This window comes from Salmo trutta, chromosome 30, assembly GCF_901001165.1.
Source record: "Salmo trutta chromosome 30, fSalTru1.1, whole genome shotgun sequence".
Lineage (NCBI taxonomy): Eukaryota > Metazoa > Chordata > Actinopteri > Salmoniformes > Salmonidae > Salmo > Salmo trutta.
This window is the reverse complement of record NC_042986.1, coordinates 35,722,369-35,735,780: the sequence shown is the minus strand read 5'-3', so window position 1 is coordinate 35,735,780 and position 13,412 is coordinate 35,722,369. Positions and strand designations below refer to the sequence as shown.

At 40.5% G+C, this 13,412-nt stretch overlaps 1 long non-coding RNA gene across 4 annotated transcripts; it reads right to left on the bottom strand.

The window, feature by feature from the left end:
• Window positions 1-1,891: 1,891 nt before the first annotated feature.
• On the bottom strand, window positions 1,892-11,201 carry LOC115168575 (uncharacterized). 4 transcript variants are annotated; one of them, XR_003870700.1, is made up of 7 exons: window positions 11,020-11,201; window positions 10,582-10,753; window positions 9,152-9,283; window positions 7,405-7,489; window positions 4,878-4,956; window positions 2,949-3,022; window positions 1,892-2,776 (listed from the first exon to the last, which is right to left on the bottom strand). It is a non-coding gene; the product is annotated as an uncharacterized LOC115168575 (long non-coding RNA). The 4 variants fall into 4 exon arrangements; XR_003870698.1 differs by lacking the exons at window positions 1,892-2,776; window positions 2,949-3,022 and having other exon boundaries at window positions 4,778-4,956; window positions 11,020-11,197; XR_003870699.1 differs by lacking the exons at window positions 1,892-2,776; window positions 2,949-3,022 and having other exon boundaries at window positions 4,778-4,956; window positions 10,582-10,676; window positions 11,020-11,195.
• Window positions 11,202-13,412: the final 2,211 nt, after the last annotated feature.

Here is a 13,412-nt window from a genome sequence, read left to right as displayed (position 1 = left end):
TAAAATCCATAGATTAGGGCCTAATTAATTTATTTCAATTGACTGATTTCCTTATATGAACTGTAACTCAGTAAAATCGTTGAAATTGTTGCATGTTGCGTTTATATTTTTGTTCAGTATATTTTAAAAGCTGCCTCCAGCAGCATGTTGTGATAAGGGTGAATGTTAGTACAATATGTATCAGACCCATATATTTAGAGAGGTAGGACATTGAGGTTTCTGCATTATGATGCATTTACATTACACTGAACTCCATAGCAGTCATGTTAGTTCCTCATGGGCAATATTGACCAATAGCAGTTCACAGAATTGTCAGAATTTTAAACAATGCTATGTACAAGATTCCAATTTTCGTCATGAATGGACAAATGGAATGCTTAAAGGTGCTAACATGGCGTCCATTCTAAAAGTTGGCCCAACTGTCTAAATCTATTTCTCTGGTATGTTAGTATCTGTCCATGTGGCAGGGAAAGGTACCTGTATTCCCAGTAGGCTGATAAACAGACAGATCCTGTCGACTCACTGTTACTTTACCAGAACTCCCCAGGAGACCATCTGGACAAGAGCTCTGTAGAAAAACATCATGGTACCACTCTGGCTCATGTTTGAGACAACTACACACAGACAGACAGAGTTCTGTTTTCACATGGTAAAAAGCATTAATGGAAGCTTGTGCTGTTCCTGTCATGTCCCAAACATCTGGCCACAGAGGTGGGCAGTGAAGTGTTGGAGCGAAAGGGGAGCGCCTGCATGTTTGAGAAGGCTGCCTAGCTGTCGGCTGCAGCAGTGTGGAGAGGAGAAGAGGCTGGGTGGGTGGTGGAACCAGCTGGGAAGATGGATGTCTGACAGGTGTTTGAGCTCTTACCTGAGGCAAGCTGCACTGGGCATTGTCATCATACGTCAAGAACAAACGTAAATTAGGAAATGTAAATGATAAGGCCTCTGAATTTTTGGCGGATAATTACCCATCTTAATTAAAATGAGTTACACCAGATGGGAGACAGCTTGCACTATGGAAATGAGCCAAGTTTGCTGTAAACACAGTTCTAAAGTGTGAAACTTACAATAGCTAACATGTATCCATGCATGTGTGCCAGAGAGGATGTCGCCATCCTGAGGTATCTGTGACCCAATTAGGGTCATTTGCATTAAACAGTTGACTTTTGTACACCATGCTTTCTATACACTAGGACCTGCCATCCATGATCTCCATCATTCCCATGTCAGTTGATTAAAAACCTCCTCCATTAGTCATGTATATACTGCTGTATTAGTCATGGCTCTCATACAGAGGCGTGTGCACTTTTAAAAGAATCTTTACAACGGTTACTCTGTTATTGGTCAGCGAGACATCAGCGGTACCCAATCAGAGTTCTAACTCAATTTCTGCACCTTGGAACATCTTGACAAAACACAGTAAAGTGCCCTTTGCAGCCCTTTTCAAATTGTTTAATATATAATTGCTTTGGCGCACACTAAAAGGTTTCCACATGATTGGTCCTAACCAGGATTTCATAGGGTGATGGAAAGGCAGGAGCTGCTTTACTGCTTTATGCCCACTGATATGAGCAACACCAGACAGACTGGAGAGGAGTGAGCTTTATACGGGTTTGTATGTATGACGCTTTAAAACCATTGTTCTAATGAAAAAAAGAACTACTCCATGTTCAAGGGCACTCTGCTATATTCTGACCCACATTGATGATGTTATGGGTTCTTAGGTCACTTGGACATTTATAGCTGCCTGTCTCTCTAACACACATACAGCGGAGAGCTTTCAAGGAGCTGTCTCATTAGTTTAGGTTAAGCATGGGTTATTTCTGCTGTCAAAGGCAATATGCATTCTGCCCCTAACCTACCTTATTGCTTTGGGGTTGGGGTTGGGGTTGGCATTTTTAATTCTGAAGATGTACTCAATGTAATGTGTTCTTATTCATCCCAGACATTCGAGAATTCTAATGACTGTGTCAAACTCAACTAGAAAATGATCAAATATCAAACTTTGAGTGGGAAAAAACAGTGTTAACACGCTTTTATTAGTGAAGAATACAAGGGTCTATGGATACTTAGCATCAAATAATTAGAAAACCTGTTTACGTCGATGCATGGTCAATAGACACTAGGCCTATTAGTATGTTGTTATTATTTATCAACAAAATTACACTTGATGTGTCAAATGAGTCCTGCTGCTAAATTGTGTGGAGCCAGACCAGATTCTGAGCATTGTTTGGATGAGACCATTAAATAATAATAATAATTTACAACAGAAAAAAAAGCTTGATTAAGACCGCTCTCTGCTGGCCGAAGGAGAGTATCACTCTGCATCACTCTGGATTTGCAATTAATCCCATACAGCAAAGGCAATTGAGAGCAGAAATGCCATAAATGGCTCAGGATTCTCCTGAGGTAATTTCTCTGCCAGACATAGATTAAAGGGCATCGCTTGTTAGCTCAGAGTAGCTCAGTTGGTAGAGCATGGCACTTGCAACACCAGGGTTGTAGGTTTGATTTCCACGGGGGGCCCAGTATGAAAAAAGTATGAAAATGTATGCACTCATTACTGTAAGTCGCTCTGGATAAGATCATCTGCTAAATGACATAAATGTAAAGCAAGAGAAAAAAACACAGGTTACTGTAGCGACTGCTGTCTGTTTGCTGCGGATGTTGATGTTGGGATATTTATGCCATTCGTCCCTCACCTTGCAGTGTGGCCTTGGTCTGTATGTTAGCCTCCTCCTCTACTGCTACATTCTTCTCACTGAGCATTGAATGCCCTCTGAAAAACACAATGCAGACTTGTAGTTAAGTGGATTCCTGCACGTAGAAGAGCTGATGCACATAACCAAAATAATAGGAAACATATCCAGGTTCCAGGTTTATAGGAGATACTGTGCCATGGTGTGATGTTCTGGACATTTTAAACAGTACCCAGGCAGGACTAAGCTTACCTTCCACTTGCTCTTAGCAAAGTTCTTCTGAATCTGTTCACTGACGGACTCATGTATGTTATTCTCCAGAGATCCTGATTCAACAACAAGTCCAGCACCAATTAACAAGCCATCAATACCACCATTATTATAGAACGTTGGAGTCATATGCTGTATGTTTACTGTACTGTATGTGTTATACTGATAGACCTACAGGATGCTTTTCATTGAAATCCTAAAAGAAACAAGGTGATATTCAATCAAAATAAATTCCTGGATTTACAGGATAAATTAAGAAAATGTAATATTTTGAAATTCAAGAATTTGTTTGCATTAAAGGAATGAATGTTTCAAACTCAACTGCCTTGGATATGTTTTAGTTATGATAGGCTATAGAAAATATCCCCATTTATCAGGGCACCCATTAATTGTGTTGTATAGAACATTTAATTCTGTACTTAAGTAGACTAAACACATGATGTTATAGTATTGGCCATTCTCACTAAAGGAGATATAGAAGCTAATACAGCACTGGAGGCTGCTGAGGGGAGGACGGCTCACAATGACGTCTGGAACGGAGCCAATGGAATGGCATCACATCAAACACATGGAAACCATGTTTGATGTATTTCAAATCAAATCAAAGTTTATTTGTCACGTGCGCCGCATACAACAGTGAAATGCTTACTTACAGGCTCTAACCAATAGTGCAAAAAAGTAATTAGGGGAACAATAGGTAAGTAATGAAATAAAAACAACAGCAAAAAGACAGTGAAAAACAGTAGCGAGGCTATATACAGTAGCGAGGCTATAAAAGTAGCGAGGCTACATACAGACACCAGTTAGTCAGGCTGATTGAGGTAGTATGTACATGTAGATATGGTTAAAGTGACTATGCATATATGATGAACAGAGAGTAGCAGTAGCGTAAAAGGGGTTGGCGGGGGGGACAGTGCAGATAGCCCGGTTAGCCAATGTGTGGGAGCACTGGTTGGTCGGGCCAATTGAGGTAGTATGTACATAAATGTATAGTTAAAGTGACTATGCATATATGATAAACAGAGAGTAGCAGCAGCGTAAAAAGAGGGGTTGGGAGGGAACACAATGCAAATAGTCCGGGTAGCCATTTGATTACCTGTTCAGGAGTCTTATGGCTTGGGGGTAAAAACTGTTGAGAAGACTTTTTGTCCTAGACTTAGCACTCCGGTACCGCTCGCCATGCGGTAGCAGAGAGAACAGTCTATGACTGGGGTGGCTGAGGTCTTTGACAATTTTTAGGGCCTTCCTCTGACACCGCCTGGTGTAGAGGTCCTGGATGGCAGGCAGCTTAGCCCTCTGTAGCTACCCTCTGTAGTGCCTTGCGGTCGGAGGCCGAGCAATTGCCGTACCAGGCAGTGATGTAATCAGTCAGGATGCTCTCGATGTTGCAGCTGTAGAACCTTTTGAGGATCTGATGACCCATGCCAAATCTTTTTAGTTTCCTCAGGGGGAATAGGCTTTGCCGTGCCCTCTTCACGACTGTCTTGGTGTCTTTGGACCATTCTAGTTTGTTGGTGATGTGGACACCAAGGAACTTGAAGCTCTCAACCTGCTCCACTACAGCCCCATCGATGAGAATGGGGGTGTGCTCGGTCCTCCTTTTCCTGTAGTCCACAATCATCTCCTTAGTCTTGGTTACGTTGAGGGATAGGTTGTTATTCTGGCACCACCCAGCCAGGTCTCTGACCTCCTCCCTGTAGGCTGTCTCGTCGTTGTCGGTGATCATGCCTACCACTGTTGTGTCGTCTGAAAACTTATTGATGGTGTTGGAGTCATACCTGGCCATGCAGTATTTAATACCATTCCACTGATTCCGCTCCGGCCATTACCACAAGCCCTTCCTCCCCAACTAAGGTGACACCAACCTCCTGTGGAATACACACATAGCTACTAGTCTATTTTTAAACTCACCAAGGATGCTTCAAGGCCTGCTCACAATTGTACCTAATCTCTGGTTCTTTCTGCAACATGCGTGGAATGAAATCTATTGCTGAACGGAACATTTTGGAGAGGGAAGCAGCATTCAAGAGGTCATACATTTTTAAAGACTAAAGAAAAGCACACAGAAAGATTTTTTTTTTAAATAAATCAAATTAAAAATTAAAAGCACACTGAAAGTTAAATAAGTAATTATTGCCATGACAGGGATGACATTGTGTGTCAAATACGTGTGAGATGTAAAGAACTAATACAGGCTAGCTAAAAGGATCTCTCAGTATCTTCAACTACATACTCTACCTGATTTAGAGTCAAACTCATATTCAGCCTTTATGATCAACATGTACATATGTGAGTCATTGTGGTCATTAAACAGAGGGCAGCCACAGAGTCTGGAACACTCAAATAAAACCTTGTAACACAACACAACTTTTCACTTGTCTGTATTAAAGGGATAGATCGGATTTTGGCAATGAAGCCATTTATCTACTAACCCTGGAAGTCTACATAGAAGTCCCATAGGCTTCCAGTCATTGCTCTTTGCTAATTGGTAACTTCCTTCCTACTGGATGCAGAGACATACAAATTGTATCCATGAGTTCATCTGACTCTGGGGAAGTAGATAAAAGGCCTCGTTGCCAAAATCCTGAAGTATCCCCTAAAATGTGAAGAATTTACCATTACTAAACACTCAAAGTATATACAGTTGAAGTCAGAAGTTTACATACTCCTTAAGCAAATACATTTAAACTCAGTTCTTCACAATTCCTGACAATTTAATCCTAGTAAAACTTCCCTGTCTTAGGTCAGTAAGGATCCCCACTTCATTTTAATAATGTGAAATGTCAGAATAATAGTAGAGAGAATTATTTATTTCAGCTTTTATTTCTTTCATCACATTCCCAGTTGGTCAGAAGTTAACATATACTCAATTAGTATTTGATTGGTTATTGCCATTCAATTGTTGAACTTGGGTCAAACATTTCAGGTAGCCTTCCACAAGCTTCACACAATAAGTTGGGTGAATTTTGGCCCATTCCTCCGGACAGAGCTGGTGTAACTGAGTCAGGTTTGTAGGCCTCCTTGCTCGCACACACTTTTTCAGTTCTGCCCACAAATTTTCTATAGGATTGAGGTCAGGGCTTTGTGATGGCTACTCCAATACCTTGACTTTGTTGTCCTTAAGCCATTTTGCCACAACTTTGGAAGTATGCTTGGTGTCATTGTCCATTTGGAAGACCCATTTGCAACCGAGCTTTAACTTCCTGACTGATGTCTTGAGATGTTGCTTCAATATACCCACATAATTTTCCTTTCTCATGATGCCATCTATTTTGTGAAGCGCACCAGTCCCTCCTGCAGCAAAGCACCCCCACAACATGATGCTGCCACCCCCGTGCTTCATGGTCGGGATGGTGTTCTTCGGCTTGCAAACATCCCCCATTTTCCACCAAACATAACGATGGTCAGTATGGCCAAAGAGTTCTATTTTTGTTTCATCAGACCAGAGGACATTTCTTCAAAAAGTGTGATCTTTGTCCCCATGTGCAGTTGCAAACCGTAGTCTGACTTTTTTATGGCGGTTTTGGGGAAGTGGCTTCTTCCTTGCTGAGTGGCCTTTCAGGTTATGTCGATATAGGACTCGTTTTACTGTGGATATACAGTAGATACTTTTGTACCTGTTTCCTCCAGCATCTTCACAAGGTTCTTTGCTGTTGTTCTGGGATTGATTTGCACTTTTCGCACCAAAGTACGTTAATCTCCCGGAGACAGAACGCGTCTCCTTCCTGAGCGGTGTGACGGCTGCATGGTCCCATGGTGTTTATACTTGCGTACTATTGTTTGTACAGACAAGTGTGGTACCTTCAGGCGTTTGGAAATTGCACCCACGAATGAACCAGACTTGTGGAGGTCTAGGCTGATTTCTTTTGATTTTCCCATGATGTCAAGCAAAGAGGCACTGAGTTTGAAGGTAGGCCTTGAAATACATCCACAGGTACACCACCAATTGACTCAAATGATGTCAATAAGCCTATCAGAAGCTTCTAAAGCCATAACATCATTTTCTGGAATTACCAAGGTGTCTAAAGACACAGTCAACTTAGTGTTTGTAAACTTCTGACCCATTGGAATTGTGATACAGTGAATTAAAAGTGAAATAATCTGTATGTAAACAATTGTTGGAAAAATAACTTGTGTCATGTACAAAGTAGATGTCCTAACCGACTTGCCAAAACTATAGTTTTTTAACAAGACATTTGTGGAGTGGTTGAAAAATTAGTTTTAATGACTCCAACCTAAGTGTATGTAAACTTCCGACTTCAACTGTAGGTGATCACCCCCAGAGCCCATAGGTCCACCTCTTTGTCATAAGATTTCTGCTGCAGAAGCTATGGGGCTGCACACAAAATTATAGAGAGGGTTTATGTGTGAGGTTCAAACTGCTTTAATTCTACATGATGAGGGTTCATATGGGATGTATGTATTTGGGGATCCTCACCCACATAAGCAGGGGGTCCACATGCTGTGGTGAGCACACTGCTCTTCCAAGTTGGACAGGCCAAAGTCACTGACAATCTTGGAATCTATAGACAAAGTCTGATATAGTAAGTTCTCAGGCTGGGAGGAAAAATAATAATAACAATAATAACAACAACAACAACAATAATAATAATAACAATAATAATAACAATAATAATAATAATAATAATAATGATCACAATAATAACAATAACAATAATAACAATAATTCCATAATGCTTTATTGACAATGAAGCTCTATCTATCTATCTATCTATCTATCTATCTATCTATCTATCTATCTATCTGTCTATCTGTCTATCTGTCTATCTGTCTGTCTGTCTGTCTGTCTGTCTGTCTGTCTGTCTGTCTGTCTGTCTGTCTGTCTGTCTGTCTGTCTGTCTGTCTGTCTGTCTATCTATCCATTTAACACTGCTACCAAACTATAAAACAGGTCACCTTCGGGTCCATGCGTTAAATTATATTATAACAGCTAGAGGACAGTTGTACATTCAGGTCCCTGTGTAAAGTTGTTACGTTCCCCAGTTTCTGTGTTGTTGTGGGTTTGTATGTGTGTATTCAGGAAATGGCATCCTGGATTCCTCACGCAGCTGATTGGTCGACCCCATCGCTGATTGTAGCTCTGACCCCTCCCTCTCGTCAGGGGAAACAGCTGGCTCTTCAATTACCAACTCCTTCTACAGCTTGATAAAACCCAGTGTGCCTTTGTCAGAGAGAGAGCTTCTTTTTATGTCCTGTGTTGATTGTTGTGGCGTTCAGTAAAAGTTTTGGCGGTATTATTTTGTAGCTGCTCCTTCAGAGGTATGTGTATGCCAATAGGACTTAGTGTTTTTGGTAAATTACATTTTTGTTCCCGGGGGGAGGGGAACGCGCCTTGGGAGTGTTTAATCAAGAAGCCTACGGGCATACGTCATCCGTAGTATTTATCTATGCACACTAGGTAAGACCTGGGCGGACCACCCCCCCCCCCCCCCTGTATTTGGTTAGTGTGCGCCAGGTGCTGCTAAAAGTTAGGTAAGTAGTGGAAAGGCAGGGAAGGTACTGTAGGAGAGAGGACTCTTTAATTTGTACTTTCTTTGGTTCCGTCCAGCCCCTTTTCCCCACCTTACCGTATTAAGGAAGAATAAATTCCCTGTAAATGGTATTTTTCTCTTCCCCGCACCTAAGATCACATACTTTTTCCCTCCACGGGGAGTTGAGATGTAGCAGGGTGTTGCGTTCCCTCCAAGAGGTGTACGTAGTAACATGATATTATAACAGCTAGAGGACAGTTGTCCATTCTGGTACCGGTGCACGATACCCAGCTGGTGGAGTTATTGGACTGCTTCCAGAACCTGCAGTAGGACACGGCTGGCATCTCTCTGTGTAGCTCCCCCTCTCCAGAATACGGTCCAGAAACCTGCCTCCTGTAACACTATTGTGACAAGCTTTTCATTTAGAGGTAAACGCCGTAGCTCACTTATTATTTGACAAAACTTTTTTCTTGGTGCGGGGACAAGCCTTCTATTGCAATGTGAAATATAAGCGATGCACAATCAAGCTTAGATTACATAATTACTGGGCATCTAAAATCAGATTCCACCACTCAGAGTCATAACAAAATAAAGTTTTGATGATGTCTCAAAGTTTTCCTCCATTACCATGTTGGGATGGATGATTCTGGTAAAAAAAAAAAAAGTTTTGTATTCGTTAAACATGACACTAACCTGCGGAGCGCTGCAATCTCGTTCTCCAACATGCCCTCTTTTCCCTTTAGCACCCTCTTGCCGATACACTTGACAGCTACAAGTCTCAGGGTACGACAGTGCTGAGCCACCCGCACCTCAGAAATGGATCCCCTGAAACACCCCCACATATTATTAGTAACCGTTCATACAGGCCCTGAAACACCCCCACATATTATTAGTAACCGTTCATACAGGCCCTGAAACACCCCCACATATTATTAGTAACCGTTCATACAGGCTCTGAAACACCCCCACATATTATTAGTAACCGTTCATACAGGCCCTGAAACACCCCCACATATTATTAATAACCGTTCATACAGGCCCTGAAACACCCCCACATATTATTAATAACCGTTCATACAGGCCCTGGCTCTCATTGCTTTATTTTGGAAAATAATTATTCAATCATCTGATCCCGTCTGACGTTTCAGGGTTCCTCTGCTAAAGCATTTCAATACTTAATATCGGAAGAATGTGCCATGATAGCTGTAAACATCAAGGCATCAAGGTAATGGCTCTCACAGAATTGTATGGCAACATATATTTGTAGTAAAGTGCAGTGTAAAGAAGCTTAGATCTGCTAAACTATAACACAGTCACTCTCCCAGCTTCTCTCAGATCAGACACTGTTGTGATGACCTATCCTTTCTTCCTGAATTCCTTCACCAGAGGCATTTTCAATAGGCTTTGTACAATGCCTCCTTTATCTGACCAGCAATCATTAATTCACCATTCAAATGAAAAGCAATAAGGTTATTCAACCAATCCAATTACATGGGTAAGTTGTTTGGCTACACATAACCTGGCTATGTCACTGAACAATGCACAGAAATGTCCATCACAATCACCACAACCTCTAGAATAAACACAAATGTAAATCTTTACTATTATGTTGAGAGTAGCACATATTTCACATTCTAAAGTGTTTTGAACTAATGTCTAACCAGCCAAATCCTTTTTAAAAAGGTGTTCAACTGAAATGTCCAGTATCTGTCATTATAGTATTGATGAGATAATTCTGGAAGTAATCAGAGTCACTCTTTATACTGCTTTGCAGGTTTCTGACAGCTATACAGTCAACTCAGTCACCTCCCATCCAGTGGTTATGCCCATGCCAAATATGTCTGTACAAGGGATTCACTATTACATTTTTCCAACAGTGGAGCCAAAATGTTAAAATGCAGAATTCAACTTCCTTTCAGGTGCATTTTGAATATGTATTTTGATAGTGTTCAAAGGCTATTATATTAGCCCTAAATAGCATGGTAGGATGACTTGGTAAAATCTAACCTAATCCTAGCCCTCACAAATAAGAAATTACAATTCAAAGAAACTGTAATATATCTGGAAAGGCTATGTCTATCTGTAAAGTGTTTGGTTCTAAATAATAATATGGTGCTGTTTACCTGTTGATTGTGGTGGTGGATAATTATTGTCTGTCAACGGTCTTCACAGTTCTTCTCTCCATACCGATGTCTCCACTCTCCCTAGCCTCTATGAGCTTTTATTGAAAATCAAAATCTTATTTTTCTGAAGCATCCTTGTCCACCCCTCCCACACTATCCACACAAAAGATGCCTTTTTAAAAAGGATAGATCAGAAGAGAAAAAACAGATAAAGAGAGCAGGGACGGAAACTGCCTCTCACAGTTATTCATTGTATCCGCTTCACAAGAACAAGCCGTGCTAGCAGCTTTACTGCCAAGAGGAACTACTCAGTTTAACATACCGTATGCAGTACATTTACATTTACATTTAAGTTTGGTAACACTGTCTGAACTTTGTCCAATTTGTTTTATTATAATAAACGATCAGGTAGAAAGCAATGTGCACCAGTTTACTTACAGGTTGTCTGAGCCTGTGAAGGGAGCACCGCAGACCATTAGCTATACTTACATGATGAAACCTGGCTTTTGTCTCTGCAACACCAACCTGCACTATCCTTCTATGGACACAGTGTTATCCAGTGAATCGATCTAATCCACCTGGCACAAAGAACTCAAACAAACCTCTCGGGCAGAAGAACAGTCTATACAACAGTCTGCATGCCTTTCACCACAGAGTAGCTGCTCAATAGAGGAAGATGCATTTACACAAAGGACATAGTCATGCTTTGGGAATGAAAATACAAACAAATAATTTAATTCATTATTGTGCCTAGTCTATCTGAAATCGAATGATATACGTATACTATTATTAATATTATTTTAAATAAAAGTACACTCCCTATTTATAATTTAAAATATGCTGTTAGACAAAGTAATTTCAAACTTCTAACTGCTGTGTAGTATTCAAATTGTCCTGAGTGATAACTGATAACATCCAATGCTGTCCATTTAAATGTGAAGAATATTACAAAATGATCCCTCTGTGATGTTTGGACATTTAGCCACTAGGGAGAGACATTGTATCAATATGCTATCTTCATGTTTCAAGTACAACCTTTGAGAATGCAGAGGCTATCTGTAAACTCTTCATTATAACACAATCAGTTAAACTAGTAGTAAAATCTGGTAAATTGGTACTAAAAGGCATCCTGACTTGCAGACAGGTTTCCTCAAGATTTCCCCAATAGATTTGGATTGTAAATGAGGCTAGGTGTTAGGGTTACGGCTAGGGTTGAGCCAGGGCGTGGACATGAAACCAGGGTTGTGACAACCCAAGGACCCTTGATAGCACCTACTGCTTTTATATGGTCCCTGATGTTATTGTCCGTAATGTTGTGTCCCTGTTTTAACTAGAAAGACAGATCTTCTACCTGTAACACATTAACAAAGCTGCTTCAGGCCCTTTCTCCAGAGGACATTCCTCATCAGGAAATGTAAACTGGCAATTATCTTTATCCCTTCACAATCAACCAGTTTACAGCAAATAGTTTACCTTACCTGTGCAGTGTTCAGATTTCAAATATCATAAAATATATTTAGACGGCAACTATACCTTTCGTGTCAACGGAGGAACTCTAAAAGTCCATGTGTCATCTCTGAAGACTGTCTGCTTAGGAGGTTAACAACAAACCATTCTCTCTGGCCACATACAGTAGAGAACATACTGTACATGATGGGGATGATGTGCCAGTTATGATTTGAACACTACACACATTTACAGTAATACCTCTGTCATTTTATGAACATGTTATATTTAAAAAAGAGGAGAACATCGTGAGTCAGTGGCATGGCTATTTCCAAAGTGCCATAAAAGAAGAGACTGTAACCTTTTCATGGCAGCTGCTCCTAAGTCACGGGTTCTATTCAGGACTAAACTTAGAGCAAAACATGGAAGAGTTACCATAGCAGTACCCCCACCTTGCCTTGGCATGGCTACCACGTTACCTCACACATCGTGGCTCTGACAAAGACATCCGGGCAACTCCCAACATATCTGTGTTTCAGCACGTTGGCTGTCCAATACACTTTCAACAACGGAGTGTGAGAATTACAAGCAGGAAATCACATTCCGTAGTTGTAATCTCTCCTGTTACAATCTTAATCAAGGACAGGAGGTGGTGAAATGCATTATAAGGGTTGCTATATGCAGGGAAGACTTCAAAGAATCGTTCAAACGTTCATGTGATGGCAGAGGCTTGACTACCAACAAACTGAAACGTCAGGTTCATGAATTAAACCCACTGGACTATATAATGATCCTGTGCTCATGGAGAAGACGTGCTTCTGAAGCACTTCATTATGACCTGATGATCGAGTAAAGCCAGAGCCAGTGAAGTGAGATGAAGGAGACAGTTTCATGGCTTGCTCTCTGTTATTAAACGGTTATGTTTCAACATTGCCTACCTGTTTGTGGCACGCTCAATTTCAATAATACGCAAATAAACTATACACATGTATCTGTATGGCAGTAATACAGTGGGGTCTGAAATTATTGACACCCTTGATAAAGATGATCATAAATGACTGTATAAAATAAATAATTCAAATACTGAGCTATATTGTATGGTAAAAAAAAGGGAAATTATATTATTTTTATACCAATACAATTACTCAGAGAAATAGATTTTGTTTAACTAGTAACAGGTTTTTTTCACCCAAAAATGATTGACACCCTTAAAGATTCTTTGAAATAAAGTAATTAAAAGATGGATGCTATTATGATTATGGATAATCCTAAATGAATCGTGAATAATAATGAGTGAGAAAGTTACAGTGGGTCAAAGATCATACATGCTAAACTCTCACCATTAACAATAAAAGGGGATCTTAACATGTCTCGGAGGTATGATT